The 17,691-nt window shown below is 45.8% G+C and overlaps 1 protein-coding gene across 1 annotated transcript in view; it reads left to right on the plus strand.

Annotated features, from left to right (window-relative positions):
* Positions 1-17,691, plus strand: part of TRPC5 (transient receptor potential cation channel subfamily C member 5) — a 618,377-nt gene that overhangs the window by 556,615 nt on the left and 44,071 nt on the right. The window lies entirely within an intron of this gene.

Genomic DNA, 17,691 nt, shown 5'->3' on the forward strand with positions numbered 1-17,691 from the left:
AAAGAAGGTTAGATATTAAAGAATATAAAAGAATAAACCAGAAAGGGAGAGGGAGAAGAGAAGGGGAGAGGAACTAAAAAGAATTGGGGGGGGTTCAAGGTTGGAGGGGAGAAGGGATAGAAGAAAAAGATGTGAAGTATAGTATTGCAAGGGCTTAGAGAGAGTTAAAAAGGGGGGGGGGGGGGACAGAGGTAAAACTTAGAGTGGGGAGAAAAACATCAGACTCTAAGCAGGATTGCATCAAAAATGGCTTACTGCCAAGGTCACCCAACTCTTCCCATAAATACTACCCTTAAGTAAATTGCCATATTCAGCTGTAGATCTGTAGTGGATCCAGCAGGCCCAGATCTTGTGCTAATGCAAGCTTCTATATCTTGTGTAATATGAATCAGTTCCTCCATGTCTGCTAGAGAACAGGGACACATAGTCTGGCTGCATTGACAGTGATATGAAATATTGGTGCTTAGGCAGGCTTGTATGATGTAGCAAATATTGAGCGGAATTAAAGTCTAGGGGGAAGCTCCACACAACTGAGGTTTTACAATGGACCTCACTTCATTAGGTGCTTAGGACTGGGCACTACCGCCACACAATGATCAGGTTTCCCACCTCCACGTGGCAACGTATCATTTTTATCAGAAACTTAGGAAATTTGTACACCACAGATGGCATAGAATACCATCTGGTTTACAATTTAAAACCATTTTCTTGAACATTCACACTCAGGGATCCTTTATCAACCATTGTGTGGGTTGATTCCCAGTCCTCCTCGGATAATTGGCCACCCAGATCTTTTCCCACTTTAGGCATATTTCAGACCCATAGGATGACTGGTTTCTAAATAGATTTAGATAGCTAAAGGAAATCATGTGATTTTGGGGGGAGTCTGACATACATATGGATTCCAAGTGGATGCAAGTTCTAGCATAGAAAGAATTGGTCGAGGAGGCATTAAGAAAACGCCTAATTTGAAAGTGAGCCTATAGAGGTGTTTTATGGTAGGTGATGGAGAGGGCAATGCCATTTGGTCTAAAAAGCATCCCCTGTCAAAAAAAATTATCTGCCCACACTGTAGATTTGGATGAGCAGTCTTCAACTGTTTTCCATTAAGCCCAGGGGAAAAGTTCAGATTGAACCAGAGAGATATAAGGGGCTCTTTTACAGAGGAAATGGAAAAAACCTTACATGCAAGTTGCAAAACTTGAACAGTGGGACCCATAAGTGGCTGGGTTGTCAATGTGCAAAAGGATGGGGTCAACGGAAGCCAAGGAACAATATCCAAGGGAGTAGTTAAAAAAATTTGCTCCACCAAAATCCAATCTTTCACTGAATTGTGTACAGACCAGTCGACAATTCTGGACAGAAGACAGTCCCAGTAATACTACTTTTTTAAGTCTGGGAGGTCAATACCCCCTTTATGTTTGAGGAGGTCAGGAAAGCAAAGCTGAGTCTATGGGTTTTCCCCTGCCATAAGAATGTAAACATTGTATGCTTTAGAGAAAAAGCTCAAGGCAGAGAATAAAGAACTATTTGGAGTATGTAATATATTCCTTTTTACAAAAGCTGCTCTTCCAAACCATGCATAGCATGTTTTGTCCCAAGCTTTAAGATCTTGATTGATTTGAGCTAGCAGGGGCTGGTAATTGTGACTGTAAACATCTGACAGGACAGATGGGAGCTAGTTCCCCTAAAAATTGTTAGCATCTTCTTTCCAAGTGAAAGGAAACTGCCGCTTACAATGAGACACCTCCTCAGCAAGTAAAGAAATGTTTAGAGAATTTGATTTAGATTAGTTAATTTTTTAATTAGAGATGGACTGAAAATGGTCAAGATCTCCCAGTAAGGCAGGCAAAGAGGATAGTGGTGTGGTCAAGAAAAGTAAAATGTCATTAGCAAAGGCAACTAACCTCTCTTATAGGCCTCTATAGAAGATATCCGACAAGTGCAGCTTATGCGTACTTTGGCATACGGAGAGGTGTAAAAAGATAGTATTCAGGAGCAGAACTTGCTGCGGATGCTCAAAAAGCGTAGAGCCATTTCCATGTAGTCGGAGGTCCCCCTTTCGATGCCGTCACAGCATCCAATTTAAGAAACCGCTCTGTCCCTTAGCTGTAAACCAATGAATTAAGTTAAATGCTTTCAGGGTATTGCCATGGGCTTCACTGCCAGGGACAAACCCCATTTGGTCGAGGGAGATCCATTTAGGCAGAAAAGGAAGAAACCTATTAGCAAGATTTTTTGCATATACTGTAGTTTGACATCTACATTAATCAATGGGATTGGTCTGTAGTTTTCTACAATGTTAAATATTTATCCTCTTTAGGAATGAAGCTGATATCGGCCTCCAACAATGAAGGAGAGGAGGGAGGAGAGTTGATTATGGAATTAAAGGCTGAGATGAAGTGCAGGGCCGCTATCTGTTAAAAGCATTTGTAGTACTGGACTGAAAACCTGTCTGTGTCTAGGTTTTCCCCAGATTTCATACTGTTTAGGGCTTGTTGGAATTCTTCAGTAGTAATACAGGCCTCTGCTCACCAAGCATCTTTCATAGTTAATGCAGGAGGGCTGAATTTAGCTAAGAAAGCAATCAACATTGCACTCCTTGTGTGCGGAGGGACCAGGAGCGTTTAACACGGAGATCCACCCGAAAGTGGAAGTTCCGCTTATCTGTCTCTTCCCCCCTCAGATGCCATATTTGGCATCTGTGGCGGGGGGGGAAATATTGTAAATAATACTGCGCCAACTAAATGTGAAAAGCAGCCAACATAACAAATAGACCAATTGTGAAATATAATAAAAGTGAAAAAATGTGGCGCTAAAAACGTGATGTCCGTTATTGGGCAAAACCTAATAGACATTCTAGACGTTCATTCTGGTTGGTTTTGCCCAATAACGGACATCACGTTTTTAGCGCCACATTTTTTCACTTTTATCTATGGGGGGGAGCAGGTACTTTGTTTTTGACAGGTACCCGTCACCCACTTCCGGCAGACTGCGCCACGGCGACCTCAGCCCCCCTTCCTCCGCCAGGCCCAGTTAGAAAGGGCAGCACGCTTCATGCATGAGCTGTAGTGAACCGACTGTGTAGCCAAAAGGCTTCACTACCGGTTTTCCTCACCACGGTTTCCCTTACCAAGAGCCGATTTCTAAAATCAGCTGGGGGTGCCAACATTGCGGGATCGATAGACAGGTAAGTGTCCTAATATTAAAAGTCAGCAGTACAGTATTTGTAGCTGCTGACTTTTAATATTTGGTGGGGGTGGGGGGCTCCTCTTTAAGTTGTACAGAATGTCGTATATCTCCAAAATTGCCTGGCAATTGCTAGCATGTCATCATGTATCATACCTTGTTTGTCTTGAATTGTATGTATCTGCATAGTGGTTAGTTTAGCATGTAGGTACTTGGCTAATAATTTCCAACTTTTCTGCTCTGTTCATAAAATAGCTTTCATGAAAGGATAAGTATTTTCGTTGCCTAGTTATTTCCTAAATTCCATTCTCGCTTGGGTGAGTTCAGACAAAGCCTCCTGCGCTAACAATTGTTTATGGGACTTCTCCACAGAGGTAATGGTGTCAGCAATATCCCATACTTTCTTTTTATGTTTCCTTTTGGGAGCTGTCACTAAAGTGATAAATTCACCCCGCATAACACGTTAATGTGCCTCCCATTGTTTGAGTGGGGAGGTGTCAGAGGAATCATTTCCTTTAAAGTATGTTTTGAAAACTGGTTTGCAGGGCTTGTAGTCTTATAGGATCACTGAGTAACACTGAATTCAGTTTCCAAATTTGTGTTCTAACTTCCTGTTCAGTAAACGTTAAAAGATGAAAATCTAGAACGGTGGCCAGAGATCAACATTTACTCTATAGTGGCTGAGGATAAGTATTTAAGGTCGGCTTGAGAAAGGAATAGTCAATGCGAGAATATTTTCGATGAGATGGAAAGAAAAAAAAGTATAGTCTTTGACCGAAAGGGTGAAGTGTATGCCAAAAGTCATAAAGCCTTAGGTTGGCCAGGTGAGTTTTAAAGATTCTCAAGGCCCTATATGACAGATGAGGACCCTGCACAACCAGTGAAAGGAAAGAATAAAAAAAAAAGGGGGGGGGGGAGAACAAGAGTGAAGGAAAAGAAAGGGTAAAAGAGGTGAGCAATAGAAGATCAGCAAATGAAGGAAGTGATAGGCAAATGTAAGTAATGAACTGGTGAGGGAGTGGGGTTTAGACAGGACAACAATTTACTCTGATTCGGGACAATAACGAGAGTCTGACAGGCACATGTGTGACCCTCAGCTCTGAAAGGGAATCCATGATACAAGATATCCTGGATAGATTAACTAAAATTATACCTGAGAGTAGAGATAGGAAGCCCCAAAAAAAAAAAAACTGAAAAATTGGGAAAAAAACACTTTTCCCCCCAGATAGATTAGCTAAAATTATACCTGAGAGTAGAGATGGGAAGCCCCAGAAAAAAAAACTGAAAAATTGGGAGAAAAACACTTTTTCCCATGTTTTTTTCCAAGTAGTTTTTGTTTTTTTCCGAGGAAATTGAAGACAGAAAAAAAAGTGTGGCATATGACAAGAACACGAAGACCTTCATGAAAGATTTCTGAGACTTTATGTAAAGTCTTAAATTATTGTAAGTTCTCTCAGCTAAAGACAAGCAAAGCCTGGAATGCAGTTCAATTAACAGCGTACATCTCAATGCAGATCTCAAACAACTGAAATTTGCATTTCTGCCACTAGGAAACACTACAGGGAAAAGCTCCAGTTTAGTGTGCTTGTGGGCTCCATCTTGTACCTCCTACAGTTGAGTGGTTGCTGGGATACAGTAGATGGTCTTAATTGACAGGTAAAAGGGTAAATGAGTCTGCCAAATTATTATTTTTTTATAACCTTTAAATGATTCTTATTAATGTTCTTCACCATCACAGCATAATGTTTACCTTTAGTCTGCTCCATAAATTGGTTTTTATTTTCCTCCTCTCAGTAAAATGGTGAAACCAACATACAGAGTTTAGAAACATTTCCAAAGTGCAATTTCTGCTAAGAGCAAAGCTGCAATTTGCAAATATTGTGAGAAGAAATATTCTTTTCCAAATGCTACAAAGATGACAAAACACATCCTTGCATGCCGGAGGTTCCCTAAAGGCAGAAAAAAATACTTTATGGAACAAAATGATCAGGGCCATAATTAAAGTGTGAGTAGCATTTCCCTCCAGAGTTCCTATTACAGAAACACTCTTTCTGCTGCTTCTGGATTATTACAGTGTTAAGTGTTTCTTCTCCAGCAGCATCTTTAAGTAAGGAAGTATTGTGAACCTGTGTCTCCCAAAAATACACAATACCTTACTTTATAGATAAAATGATAAAGCTCTTGCAATATATGCTTCTGGATCAGCATTGTCAATAACTGAAAATGCATATTGGCAGGAAGCTCATAAATTAAGAGGGAAAGGTAGGTGGTTTCTAGAGCCGTCTTATCGAGTGGGCACCCCTGGGCCCCAAGTGCTCATGGGGCCCCATCAGGGCCTGCTCCGATCTAGGGGGATGCAGTACGGAGGTCGAGTGGTATGGTAACTGCACTGCACGTAACTTATTTAAGTCCAGTAGCGTCGATATGGGGGTGCAATGGGTGGTTGACACCAAGAAGAAGCTGTAGTGGGTGCCGTTGAAAGCGGGTCGATTTTCCCCTGCTCTATTTGCCACTTGGCAGTGGCGATTTGACAGGGAAGAGGAGAGCTGTGGGTATACCTTACTCCCCCGCCCCCCCCTTTTTCCTGCAGCCGAACGGGAGAAGAGAGAGCGGCTTGAATGTGGTAGGTTCGCCACTATACCGCCCACCTTCCTGCCCGCTCTCCCCATTGGCCTTAGCAGAGGGCCAATCAGAAGACACTGGGGAAGCATGGGAAATTTAGTCCCAGAAAATTGGTGGCCCCAGATGTGTCCACAGACAGCAAGCTACAGCCCTCAGCATGCATGCACTCGGCTGGGGGAAGAGAGCCCGAAAGTCGGAAAAAGAAGAGGAATTGAGTGCTACAAATGAAAAGAGAACAGGAGAGGACTGTGCTGGGGGAAACCAGAGAAGGAGCCACTCTTTACTTGCACCACCAGAGAGGGAGCCACGCTGTACTCGCACTGCCAGAGAGGGAGCCGCGATGTACTCGCACCACCAGAGAGGGAGCTGTGATTTACTCGCACCACCAGAGAGGGAGCCTCGGATGTACCCGAACCACCAGAGAGGGAGCCACGCTGTACCCGCACCACCAGAGAGGAAGCCACGCTGTACCTGCACCACCAGAGAGGGAGCCACGCTGTACCCACACCACCAGAGAGGGAGCCACGCTGTACCTGCACCACCAGAGAGGGAGCCACGCTGTACCCGCACCACCAGAGAGGGAGCCATGCTATACCCGCACAATCAGAGAGGGAGCCATGCTGTACCAGCACCACCAGAGAGGGAGCCACACTGTACCCGGACCAGAGAGGGAGCCATGCTGTACCCGCACCACCAGAGAGGGAGGCACGCTGTACCCCCACCACCAGAGAAGGAGCCACGTTGTACTCACATCAGCAGAGGTGCCACGCTGTATTCGCACCACCAGAGAAGGAGCCACGCTGTACTCTCACCACCAGAGAAGGTTCCACACTGTACTCACACCACCAGAGAAGGAGCCATGCTGTACTTGCACCACCAAAGGGGGAGAAAGACAGAACCACTGTCAGGGTACAGACATGTTACACTACTGACCAGAGTCTGCCTGAGCAACCCAGAGTGAGTGAACGTCCAGCCAAAGGGATCACTGCTGCGGTTTTGCTGGGTCTGGTAAGAGGGCCTGTTGGCCATTATCCATTACTGTTCTTAGGGACTGAGCTATTAGGAAGTGCCTAAGGCCCCTTTCACACTGGGGCGGTGGGGGCGTCGGCGGTACAACAGTGCTATTTTTAGCGCTGCTGTACCGTCGTTCTTGTAGCTGTATTCGGCCGCTAGCGGTGCGGTTTTAACCCCCGCTGGCGGCCGAAAAAGGGTTAAAATCCCTCGTACAGCGCGGCTATAGCCGCGGTATTGCCGCGGTATAGCCGCGCTGTCCCATTGATTTCAATGGGCAGGAGCGGTTTAGGAGCGGTGAATACACCGCTCCTTCACCGCTCCAAAAAAGCGGTTTGCAGGACTTTTTTCACCGCCCTGCCTGCGCACCACTTCAGTGTGAAAGCCCTCGGGCTTTCACACTGAACAAACAGCGGAGGCTGTTTAGGGGCGGTTTGTAGGCGGTATTTTTAGCGCAATACCGCTTGCAAACCGCCCCAGTGTGAAAGGGGTCTAACATGCTATCCTCTAGGACTTATTGACCTCTGGCCCAAAAATAGGGGGGAGTGACGCTTTAGTCTTAGCAGCAGGGCTGACTGAATGGGTACCGGCAGCATTTTCTGCTTGCCATCTCCAAGCTGTCACCTCTGATTATTGCCAAATGCCTGTCTCGGCAGCTCCACCTCCATTTGCCCCTCTGAGCCTCTAAATGAAAAAGACTAGCTCTGAAAAGCAATTCATAGATGGATTGCTTTTCAGAGGCATTTGACAGGTAGTGAAGAAGTGACATGTTGCCTCCTCACCACATTTTATCCGTCTAAATCGAGGGTCGGAGACCCATTGACTGCAATCTACCCATTAGTTACGGCCAGGTGGCGGGTAGATCGGTGATTCTGCTTTGCAACCCCCAGACTGCTCCTCCCACATTGCAGAGCATGGAAGGACCTACCTTGTATGTTGCACTGATCCAGGCTGGCCCTTCTAACACGTCCATCCTAGGCACTTGTGTGTGACATTACATGGGATCAATGAGAGAGGAGGGCTGACCAGGATCAGAGCACAAGGAGAAAGAAGAGTCATCTGTCGTTGACAGTTCCCTTCTCTGCACGTGAGGAAAAATTCTGATTTCCTGTGAGCCACTGTACACACATATCACTGCTCTAACTAACCCCATCTTTTGCCCTACTTACTGACACCATCCACTGCCTTACTAACTGTCACCATCTACAGCCCTACTTACTGTCACCGTCCACAGCCCTACTTACTGACACCGTCCACAGCCCTACTTACTGACACCTTCCACAGCCTTACTAACCGTCACCATCCACAGCCTTACTAACCGTCACCATCCACAGCCCTACTGAGACCATCCACAGCCTTACTAACTGACACCATCCACAGCCCTACTGACACCATCCACAGCCCTACTGACTGACACCATCCACAGCCCTACTGACTGACACCATCCACAGCCCTACTGTCATCATCCACAGCCCTACTGTCATCATCCACAGCCTTGCTAACCCTCACTATCCACAGCCTTGCTAACCCTCACTATCCACAGCCTTGCTAACCGACACCATCCACAGTCTTGCTAACTGACACCATCCACAGCCTTGCTAACCGACACCATCCACAGCCTTGCAAACCAACACCATCCACAGCCTTGCTAACCGACACCATCCACAGCCTTGCTAACCGACACCATCCACATCCTTGCTAACCGACACCATCCACATCCCTGCTAACCGACACCATCCACAGTCTTGCTAACAGACACCACCCACAGCCTTACTAACCGACGCCACCCACAGCCTTACTAACCGACGCCAGCCACAGCCTTACTAGCCGTCACCATTCAGAGCCTAACTGACACCATCCACAGCCTTACTGACACCATCCACAGCCTTACTGACACCATCCACAGCCTTACTGACACCATCCACAGCCCTACTGACACCATCCACAGCCTTACTAACCGACTCCACCCACAGCCTTACTAACTGACACCATCCACAGCCCTACTGTCACCATCCACAGTCTTACTGACACCATCCACAGCCTTACTGACACCATCCACAGCCTTGCTTACAGACACCATCCACAGCCCTACTTACTGACACCATCCACAGCTCTACTGTCACCATTCACAGCCTAATTGACACCATCCACAGCCTTACTGACAACATACACAGCCTAACTGACACCATACACAGCCTAACTGACACCATACACAGCCTTACTAACCAACTCCACCCACAGCCTTACTAACTGACACCATCCACAGCCTTACTGACACCATCCACAGCCTTACTGACACCATCCACAGCCTTACTAACTGGCACCATCCACAGCCTTACTAACTGGCACCATCCACAGCCCTACTTACTGACACCATCCACAACCCTACTGTCACCATCCACAGCCTTACTGACACCATCCACAGCCTTACTAACCAACTCCACCCACAGCCTTACTAACTGACACCATCCACAGCCTTACTGACACCATCCACAGCCTTACTAACTGGCACCATCCACAGCCTTACTAACTGGCACCATCCACAGCCCTATTTACTGACACCATCCACAGCCTTACTAACTGGCACCATCCACAGCCTTACTAACTGGCACCATCCACAGCCCTACTTACTGACACCATCCACAGCCCTACTGTCACCATCCACAGCCCTACTGTCACCATCCACAGCCTTACTGACACCATCCATAGCCCTACTGACACCATCCATAGCCCTACTGACACCATCCACAGCCTTACTGACACCATCCACAGCCCTACTGACACCATCCACAGCCTTACTGACACCATCCACAGCTTTACTGACACCATCCACAGCCCTACTCACTGACACCATCCACAGCCCTACTGTCACCATCCACAGCCTTACTGACACCATCCAAAGCCTTACCGACACCATCCACAGCCCTACTGACACCATCCACAGCCTTACTAACCGACACCATTAACAGCCTTAATAACCGACACCACCCACAGCTTTGCTAACTGTCACCACCCACAGCCTTACTAGCTGTCACCATCCACAGCCTTACTAGCTGACACCATCCACAGCCCTACTTACTGACATCATCCACAGCCCTACTGTCACCATCCACAGCCCTACTGTCACCATCCAAAGCCTTACTGACACCATCCACAGCCTTACTGACACCACCCACGGCCTTACTGACACCATCCACAGCCCTACTTACTGACACCATCCACAGCCCTACTAACTGTTACCATCCACAGCCCTACTGACACCATCCAAAGCCTTACTGACACCATCCACAGCCTTACCGACACCATCCACAGCCATACTGACACCATCCACAGCCTTACTGACCGACACCACCCACAGCCTAACCAACACCACCCACAGCCCTACTCACTGACACCATCCACAGCCCCACTGTCACCATCCACAGCCTCACTGACACCATCCACAGCCTTACTAGCTGACACAACCCTACTCACTGACACCTTCCACAGCCCTACTGTCACCATCCACAGCCTTACTGACACCATCCAAAGCCTTACCGACACCATCCACAGCCTTACTGACACCACCCACAGCCTTACTGACACATCCACAGCCCTACTGTCACCATCTGCAGCCCTACTGTCACCATCCACAGCCTTACCGACACCATCCACAGCCCTACTGACACCATCCACAGCCTTACTGACCAACACCACCCACAGCCTAACCAACACCACCCACAGCCCTACTCACTGACACCATCCACAGCCCCACTGTCACCATCCACAGTCTCACTGACACCATCCACAGCCTTACTAACCGACACAACCCTACTTACTGACACCATCCACAGCCCAACTGTCACCATCCACAGCCTTACTGACACCATCCAAAGCCTTACCGACACCATCCACAGCCCTACTGACACCATCCACAGCCTTGCTGACACCACCCACAGCCTTACTAACTGACACCATCCACAGCCTTACTAACCGACACAACCCACAACCTTACTAACTGGCACCATCCACAGCCTTACTGACACCATCCACAGCCTTACTAACCAACTCCACCCACAGCCTTACTAACTGACACCATCCACAGCCCTACTGTCACCATCCACAGCCCTACTGACGCCATCCACAGCCTTACTAAGTGGCACCATCCACAGCCTTACTAACTGACACCATCCACAGCCCTACTTACTGACACCATCCACAGCCCTACTGTCACCATCCAAAGCCCTACTATCACCATCCAAAGCCCTACTGTCACCATCCACAGCCCTACTGTCACCATCCACAGCTTTACTGACACCATCTGCAGCCCTACTGTCACCATCCACAGCCTTACTGACACCATCCACAGCCACACTGTCACCATCCACAGTCTTACTGACACCATCCACAGTCCTACTGTCACCATCCACAGCCTTACTAACTGACACCATCCACAGCCTTACTAAACGACACCACCCACAGCCTTACTAACCGACACCATCCACATCCTTAATAACCAACACCACCCACAGCCTTACTGTCATCATCCACAGCCTTACTAGCTGACACCATCCACAGCCTTACTAACTGACACCATCCACAGCCCTACTAACTGACACCATCCACAGCCCTACTGTCACCATCCACAGCCCTACTTACTGACACCATCCACAGCCCTACTAACTGTTACCATCCACAGCCTAACTGACATCATCCACAGCCCTACTGACACCATCCACAGCCCTACTGACACCATCCACAGCCATACTGACACCATCCACAGCCTTACTGACTGACACCACCCACAGCCCTACTCACTGACACCATCCACAGCCCCACTGACACCATCCACAGCCTTACTAAACGACACCACCCACAGCCTTACTAACCGACACCATCCACATCCTTAATAACCAACACCACCCACAGCCTTACTGTCATCATCCACAGCCTTACTAGCTGACACCATCCACAGCCTTACTAACTGACACCATCCACAGCCCTACTAACTGACACCATCCACAGCCCTACTGTCACCATCCACAGCCCTACTTACTGACACCATCCACAACCCTACTAACTGTTACCATCCACAGCCTAACTGACACCATCCACAGCCCTACTGATACCATCCACAGCCCTACTGACACCATCCACAGCCATACTGACACCATCCACAGCCTTACTGACTGACACCACCCACAGCCCTACTCACTGACACCATCCACAGCCCCACTGTCACCATCCACAGCCTAACTGACACCATCCACAGCCTTACTAACCGACACCACCCACAGCCTTACTAACCGACACCATCCACAGCCTTACTAACCGACACCATCCACAGCCTTACTAACCAACACCATCCACAGCCTTAATAACCGACACCACCCACAGCCTTACTAACTGTCACCATCCACAGCCTTACTGTCACCATCCACAGCCTTACTGACACCATCCACAGCCTTACTAGCTGACACCATCCACAGCCTTACTAGCTGACACCATCCACAGCCTTACTAACTGACACCATCCACAGCCCTACTTACTGACACCATCCACAGCCCTACTGTCACCATCCACAGCCCTACTGTCACCATCCACAACCCTACTGTCACCATCCACAACCCTACTGTCACCATCCACAGCCTTACTGACACCATCCACAGTCTTACTGACACCATCCACAGCCCTACTTACTGACACCATCCACAGCCCTACTGTTACCATCCACAGCCCTACTGACACCATCCACAGTCTAACTGACACCATCCACAGCCTAACTGACACCATCCACAGCCTTACTGACACCATCCACAGCCTTACTGGCACCATCCACAGCCTTACTGACACCATCCACAGCCTTACTGGCCAACACCAGCCACAGCCTAACCAACACCACCCACAGCCCTACTTACTGACACCATCCACAGCCTTACTGACACCATCCACAGCCTTACTAACCAACACCACCCACAGCCTTACTAACCGACACCATCCACAGCCTTACTAACCGACACCATCCACAGCCTTACTGACCGACACCATCCACAGCCTTACTGACCGACACCATCCACAGCCTTAATAACCGACACAACCCACAGCCTTACTGTCACCATCCACAGCCTTACTGTCACCATCCACAGCCTTACTAGCTGACACCATCCACAGCACTACTGTCACCATTCACAGCCCTACTTACTGACACCATCCACAGCCCTACTTACTAACACCATCCACAGCCCTACTGTCACCATCCACAGCCCTACTGTCACCATTCACAGCCTTACTAGCTGTCACCATCCACAGCCTTACTAGCTGTCACCATCCACAGCCTTACTAGCTGTCACCATCCACAGCCTTACTAGCTGTCACTATCCACAGCCTTACTAACACCATCTACAGTTCTACTAACTGCCACCATACTCTGTCCTACTAACTGACACTGTCCACTGCTCTTTTGACCCCTTTGATCTGTCCTACAAACTGCTGACACCTGTACTCTGACCTCCACACACCACTCTACCTATTACTGACCTCTATACACCACCCTACCTATTACTGATCTCTACACACCGCCCTACCTACCTATTACTGACCTCTACACACCGCCCTACCTTTTAATGACCTCTATACACCGCCCTACCTATTACTGACCTCTACACACCGCCCCACCTATTACTGACCTATACACAGCGCCCTACCCATTGCTGACCTCTACACACCGCCCTACCTATTACTGACCTATATACACCACCCTATCTATTACTGACCTCTATACACTGGCTTACCTATTTGTGACCTCTGTACACCATCCTTCCTTTTACTGATCTCTATACATTGCCCTGAAATTAGACCTGAAACTAGTTGCTCACTGAAGTCAACTTTTAAGGTAGGCCAAGTTTAAATTTTTACAATGACATTAGTTTTATTATAATTTTCAAGTAGATCTTCACCTCTCAAAGGTTGCCTACCCCTGCTCTAAATGTTGCATCACCAGTTGTGGGGAACTTGCAGTGCAGACCCTTTTACTTATATGGGTTGCATTTGGTGATCGGTAGTGCAGGCTTGTGGGGGCCCCAGTGCGTTACTTTGCTCAAGGGCCCATGATGCCATTAAGATGGCCCTGGTGGTTACTTGTTCTCATGTACTGTATAGTTTAAATATTCTTAACAAACACAGTCCTTGTAATTCCATTTGTAATAAAAAATACAATTTTAAAAAGCAAGTTTAGTTTATTTACTGAATAAGCTGTACTTTTATTTCAAGCATAATACTTTTAGATACAGTGAGGGAAAAAAGTATTTGACTCCCTGCTGATTTTGTAAGTTTGACCACTGACAAAGAAATGATCAGTCTATAATTTAAATGGTAGCTTTATTTGAACCCCTTCAGACCCGTAAGGTTTTACAGCCTAATGATCGGAGCATTTTATGCAATTTGGCACTGCGCTTCTTTAACTGGTAATTGAGTGGACATGCAATGCTGTACCCAAGTGAAATTTATGTCCTTTTTTTCCCACAAGTAGTGCCTTCTTTTGGTGGTATTTGATAATCACTGGGATTTTTATTTTTTATATAAATGGAAAAAGCCCTAAAATATTTAAAACCAATTATATTTTCTACCTTTTTTAATAAAAAAAAATCTATCTAATAAACTCAATTTTTGTCACACATTTAGGCCAAAATATATTTAGCTACATGTCTTTGGTAAAAAAAAAAAAAAATCTCAATAAGTGTATATTTATTGGTTTGCACAAAAGTTATAGCGTCTACAAACTATGGGATATATAATGGAATTTAAACAACTTTTACTTTCTGACTGCCTATCTCCTTTCTTGAGGTGCTATAATAGCAGGGCAGTGATGAATCCCCCAAAATTACCTCTTTTTGGAAAGTAGACACCCCAAGGAATTTGCTGAGAGGCATGTTGAGCCCATTGAATAATACATTTTTTTGTCACAAGTGTTTGACAAAAAAGAAAAAAATTACACAAAGTTGTCACTAAAATTATATATTGCTCAAACATGACATGGGTATAAGTGGAATTACACCCCAAATTACATCCTGCTGCTTCTTCTGAGTATGAGGATACCACATGTGTGAGACTTTTTTGCAGTCTAGCTGCATACAGGATCCTAAAAAACAATTACTGCCTTCAGGCTTTCTAAGGGCGTACATTTCTCATTTTTTACTTTCTCACTACCTATTACAGGTATTTGCTAAGAGGCATAGAAACATAGTAAGTATTTTGCAAATCTCATTTGTTGCCACAATTTTTTGGAAAATGAAGAACGAAGAGGAAAATGTATTTTATCTTTTCTTTTTCAATTTTCAAAGGTTTGTGACAAAAAGCGAGACCTGCAAAATATGCAACATGCCTCTCAGCAAATAGCTTGGGGTGTCTACTTTCCGAAAAAGGGGTCATTTTTGGGGGGGGGGGGGGTTGTGCTATTTTGACATTTCAGGGCCTTCAAAACTATGATAGGTAGTAAGAAAGTTAAATGAGAAATTTACGCCCTTAGAAAGCCTGAAGGTGGTGATTAGTTTTCAGGGTCCTGTATGCAGATAGACTGTCAAAAAGTCTCACACATGTGGTATCAGGAGAAGCATCAGAATGTATTTTGAGGTGTAATTCCACATATACCCATGGTATGTGTGAGCAATATATAATTTAAGTGACAACTTTGTGTAAAAAAAAAAAAAAAAAAATTATATATATATATATATATATATATATATATATATATATATGTCTGTCTTGTGGCAAAACAAAATATTTCATGGACACAACATCCCTCTCAGGTGTCATTTGGGGGGTGTTTGAACTGTCCTGGCATTTTATGCCAAACATTTGAAGCTTATGCCACATATCACCCACTCTTCTAACTACTTGAAGACTAATAGGGCGTACACACGGTCGGACTTTGTTCGGACATTCCGACAACAAAATCCTAGGATTTTTTCCGACGGATGTTGGCTCAAACTTGTTTTGTCTACACACGGTCGCACAAAGCTGTCGGAAAATCCGATCGTTCTAAATGCGGTGACGTAAAACACGTACGTTGGGACTATAAACGGGGCAGTGGCCAATAGCTTTCATCTCTTTATTTATTCTGAACATGCGTGGCACTTTGTCCGTCGGATTTGTGTACACACGATCGGATTTTGTTGTCGGAAAATTTTATCTCCTGCTCTCCAACTTTGTGTGTCGGAAAATCCGATGGAAAATGTCTGATGGAGCCCACACACAGTCGGAATTTCCGACAACACGCTCCGATCGGACATTTTCCATCGGAAAATCCGACTGTGTGTACGGGGCATAAGCCTTTTCTGTCTTTATGTTTACATAAAACTATTTTTTTTTTCTTGAAAATGACTTTGAACCCCTAAACATTATATATTTTTTTAAAGCAGAGAAGCTACAGAATAAAATGGTGTGTGTTGCAATTTTTTTGTTACACAGTATTTGCGCAGCGATTTTCCAAATGCTATTTTTTTAATTTATTTTTTTCGCTTTTTTATTTAGTTTTTACACTGTCCCTTTCATATTTTTTTGTATCACTTTTATGGTTATCACATGGAATGTAAATATCCCCTATGATAGCAATAGGTAGGGACAGGTACTCTTTTTTGAAAAATTTGGGGTCGATTAGACTCTAGATCTCTCCTCTGTCCTTAAAGCCCCTGGCCACACCAAGATCGGTATGATAAGATGCTTTTCCAATTTAAAAATGGCGCTGTTTATATACGGCGAATCGGAAGTGATGAAATGCTCATAGCTTCCGGTTTCTTAGGCCCCATTCACACTAGCGCGTTTTTTGATGCATTTTGCATTTTGCAGAAATGCACGGGAATTTTTTAACATGGGTTCCTATGGAACATGTTCACATCAATGCTTTTTTGTATCTCCGCGTTTTTGGAAAGGGTCGGGGACTTTTTCTCATGCAAAATGCAGCGTTTTGCATGTAATGGTTTTCAATGGACAAGCATCAAAAACGCAAGTGCACCTTTTTTGCAGCGTTTTTGATGCGTTTTTGATGCGTTTTTGGTGCGTTTTTGCCGTTTTTTTTTTTTTTTGTAATTTTTTTGTAAGACTGTAAAAAAAAATGAAAAAAAAAAAAAAAAAAAAAAAACGCAAAACGCAAATCGCGGCAAAATCGCGGCAAAAACGCGGCAAAAACGCGGCTCAAAAACGCGGCAAGCATGAAAAAAAAACCTCCAAAAACGCTCAAAAGCAACATGCATAGGTGTGAATCGAGCCTTAGGCCATAGAGATGATTGGAGCCATTCTGGTCCTCGATCAGCTCTATGGTCACCTGGTGGAACCACCAGCTGCATTCTGGGGTTACCCGGTGGAACAGGAGAGCTCGAGAAAACCACAGAAGGTGGCAGGAGGGGGGCAGTGTCCCCTCCTACTGCTTGTAAAAGCAGTCTAGTGGCTAATTAGCTGCTAGGATTGTCTAAACCTGCAGACATCATCCCGGTATAACCACTCAAAGTCCAGCGATGTACCAGTACGTTGCTGGTCCTTGTTGGCTGAATGAAAAAAAAAGAACCTAACAGACACCTCTATTCACATCGATTGATGTGGATGAAGAAATCTCTGCCAAGAAAAGTGAAAAAAAATATATATGGCGAGGCATAGGGGAGATCCGCCCTCTGTCCACCCCATCCCTTATGCTTCGCCATATATGCTCTTTTTTTAACTGCAATGGTGAAATCACCTCCTACAGTGCTGGAGTCACAGATTTATGTATGCTGAAAGCAAACCCTAGATAAGAATATGGAAATGGACCCCCCCAGTGGAAATAGAGAAATGGCAACCAAAGCACACCTCAAATGAGTTGGAACTGCTGCCCCCCAAAATGCAGCCCCCACACAAAGTGGA

This window comes from Aquarana catesbeiana, linkage group LG09, assembly GCF_042186555.1.
Source record: "Aquarana catesbeiana isolate 2022-GZ linkage group LG09, ASM4218655v1, whole genome shotgun sequence".
Taxonomy (NCBI): Eukaryota; Metazoa; Chordata; class Amphibia; order Anura; family Ranidae; genus Aquarana; species Aquarana catesbeiana.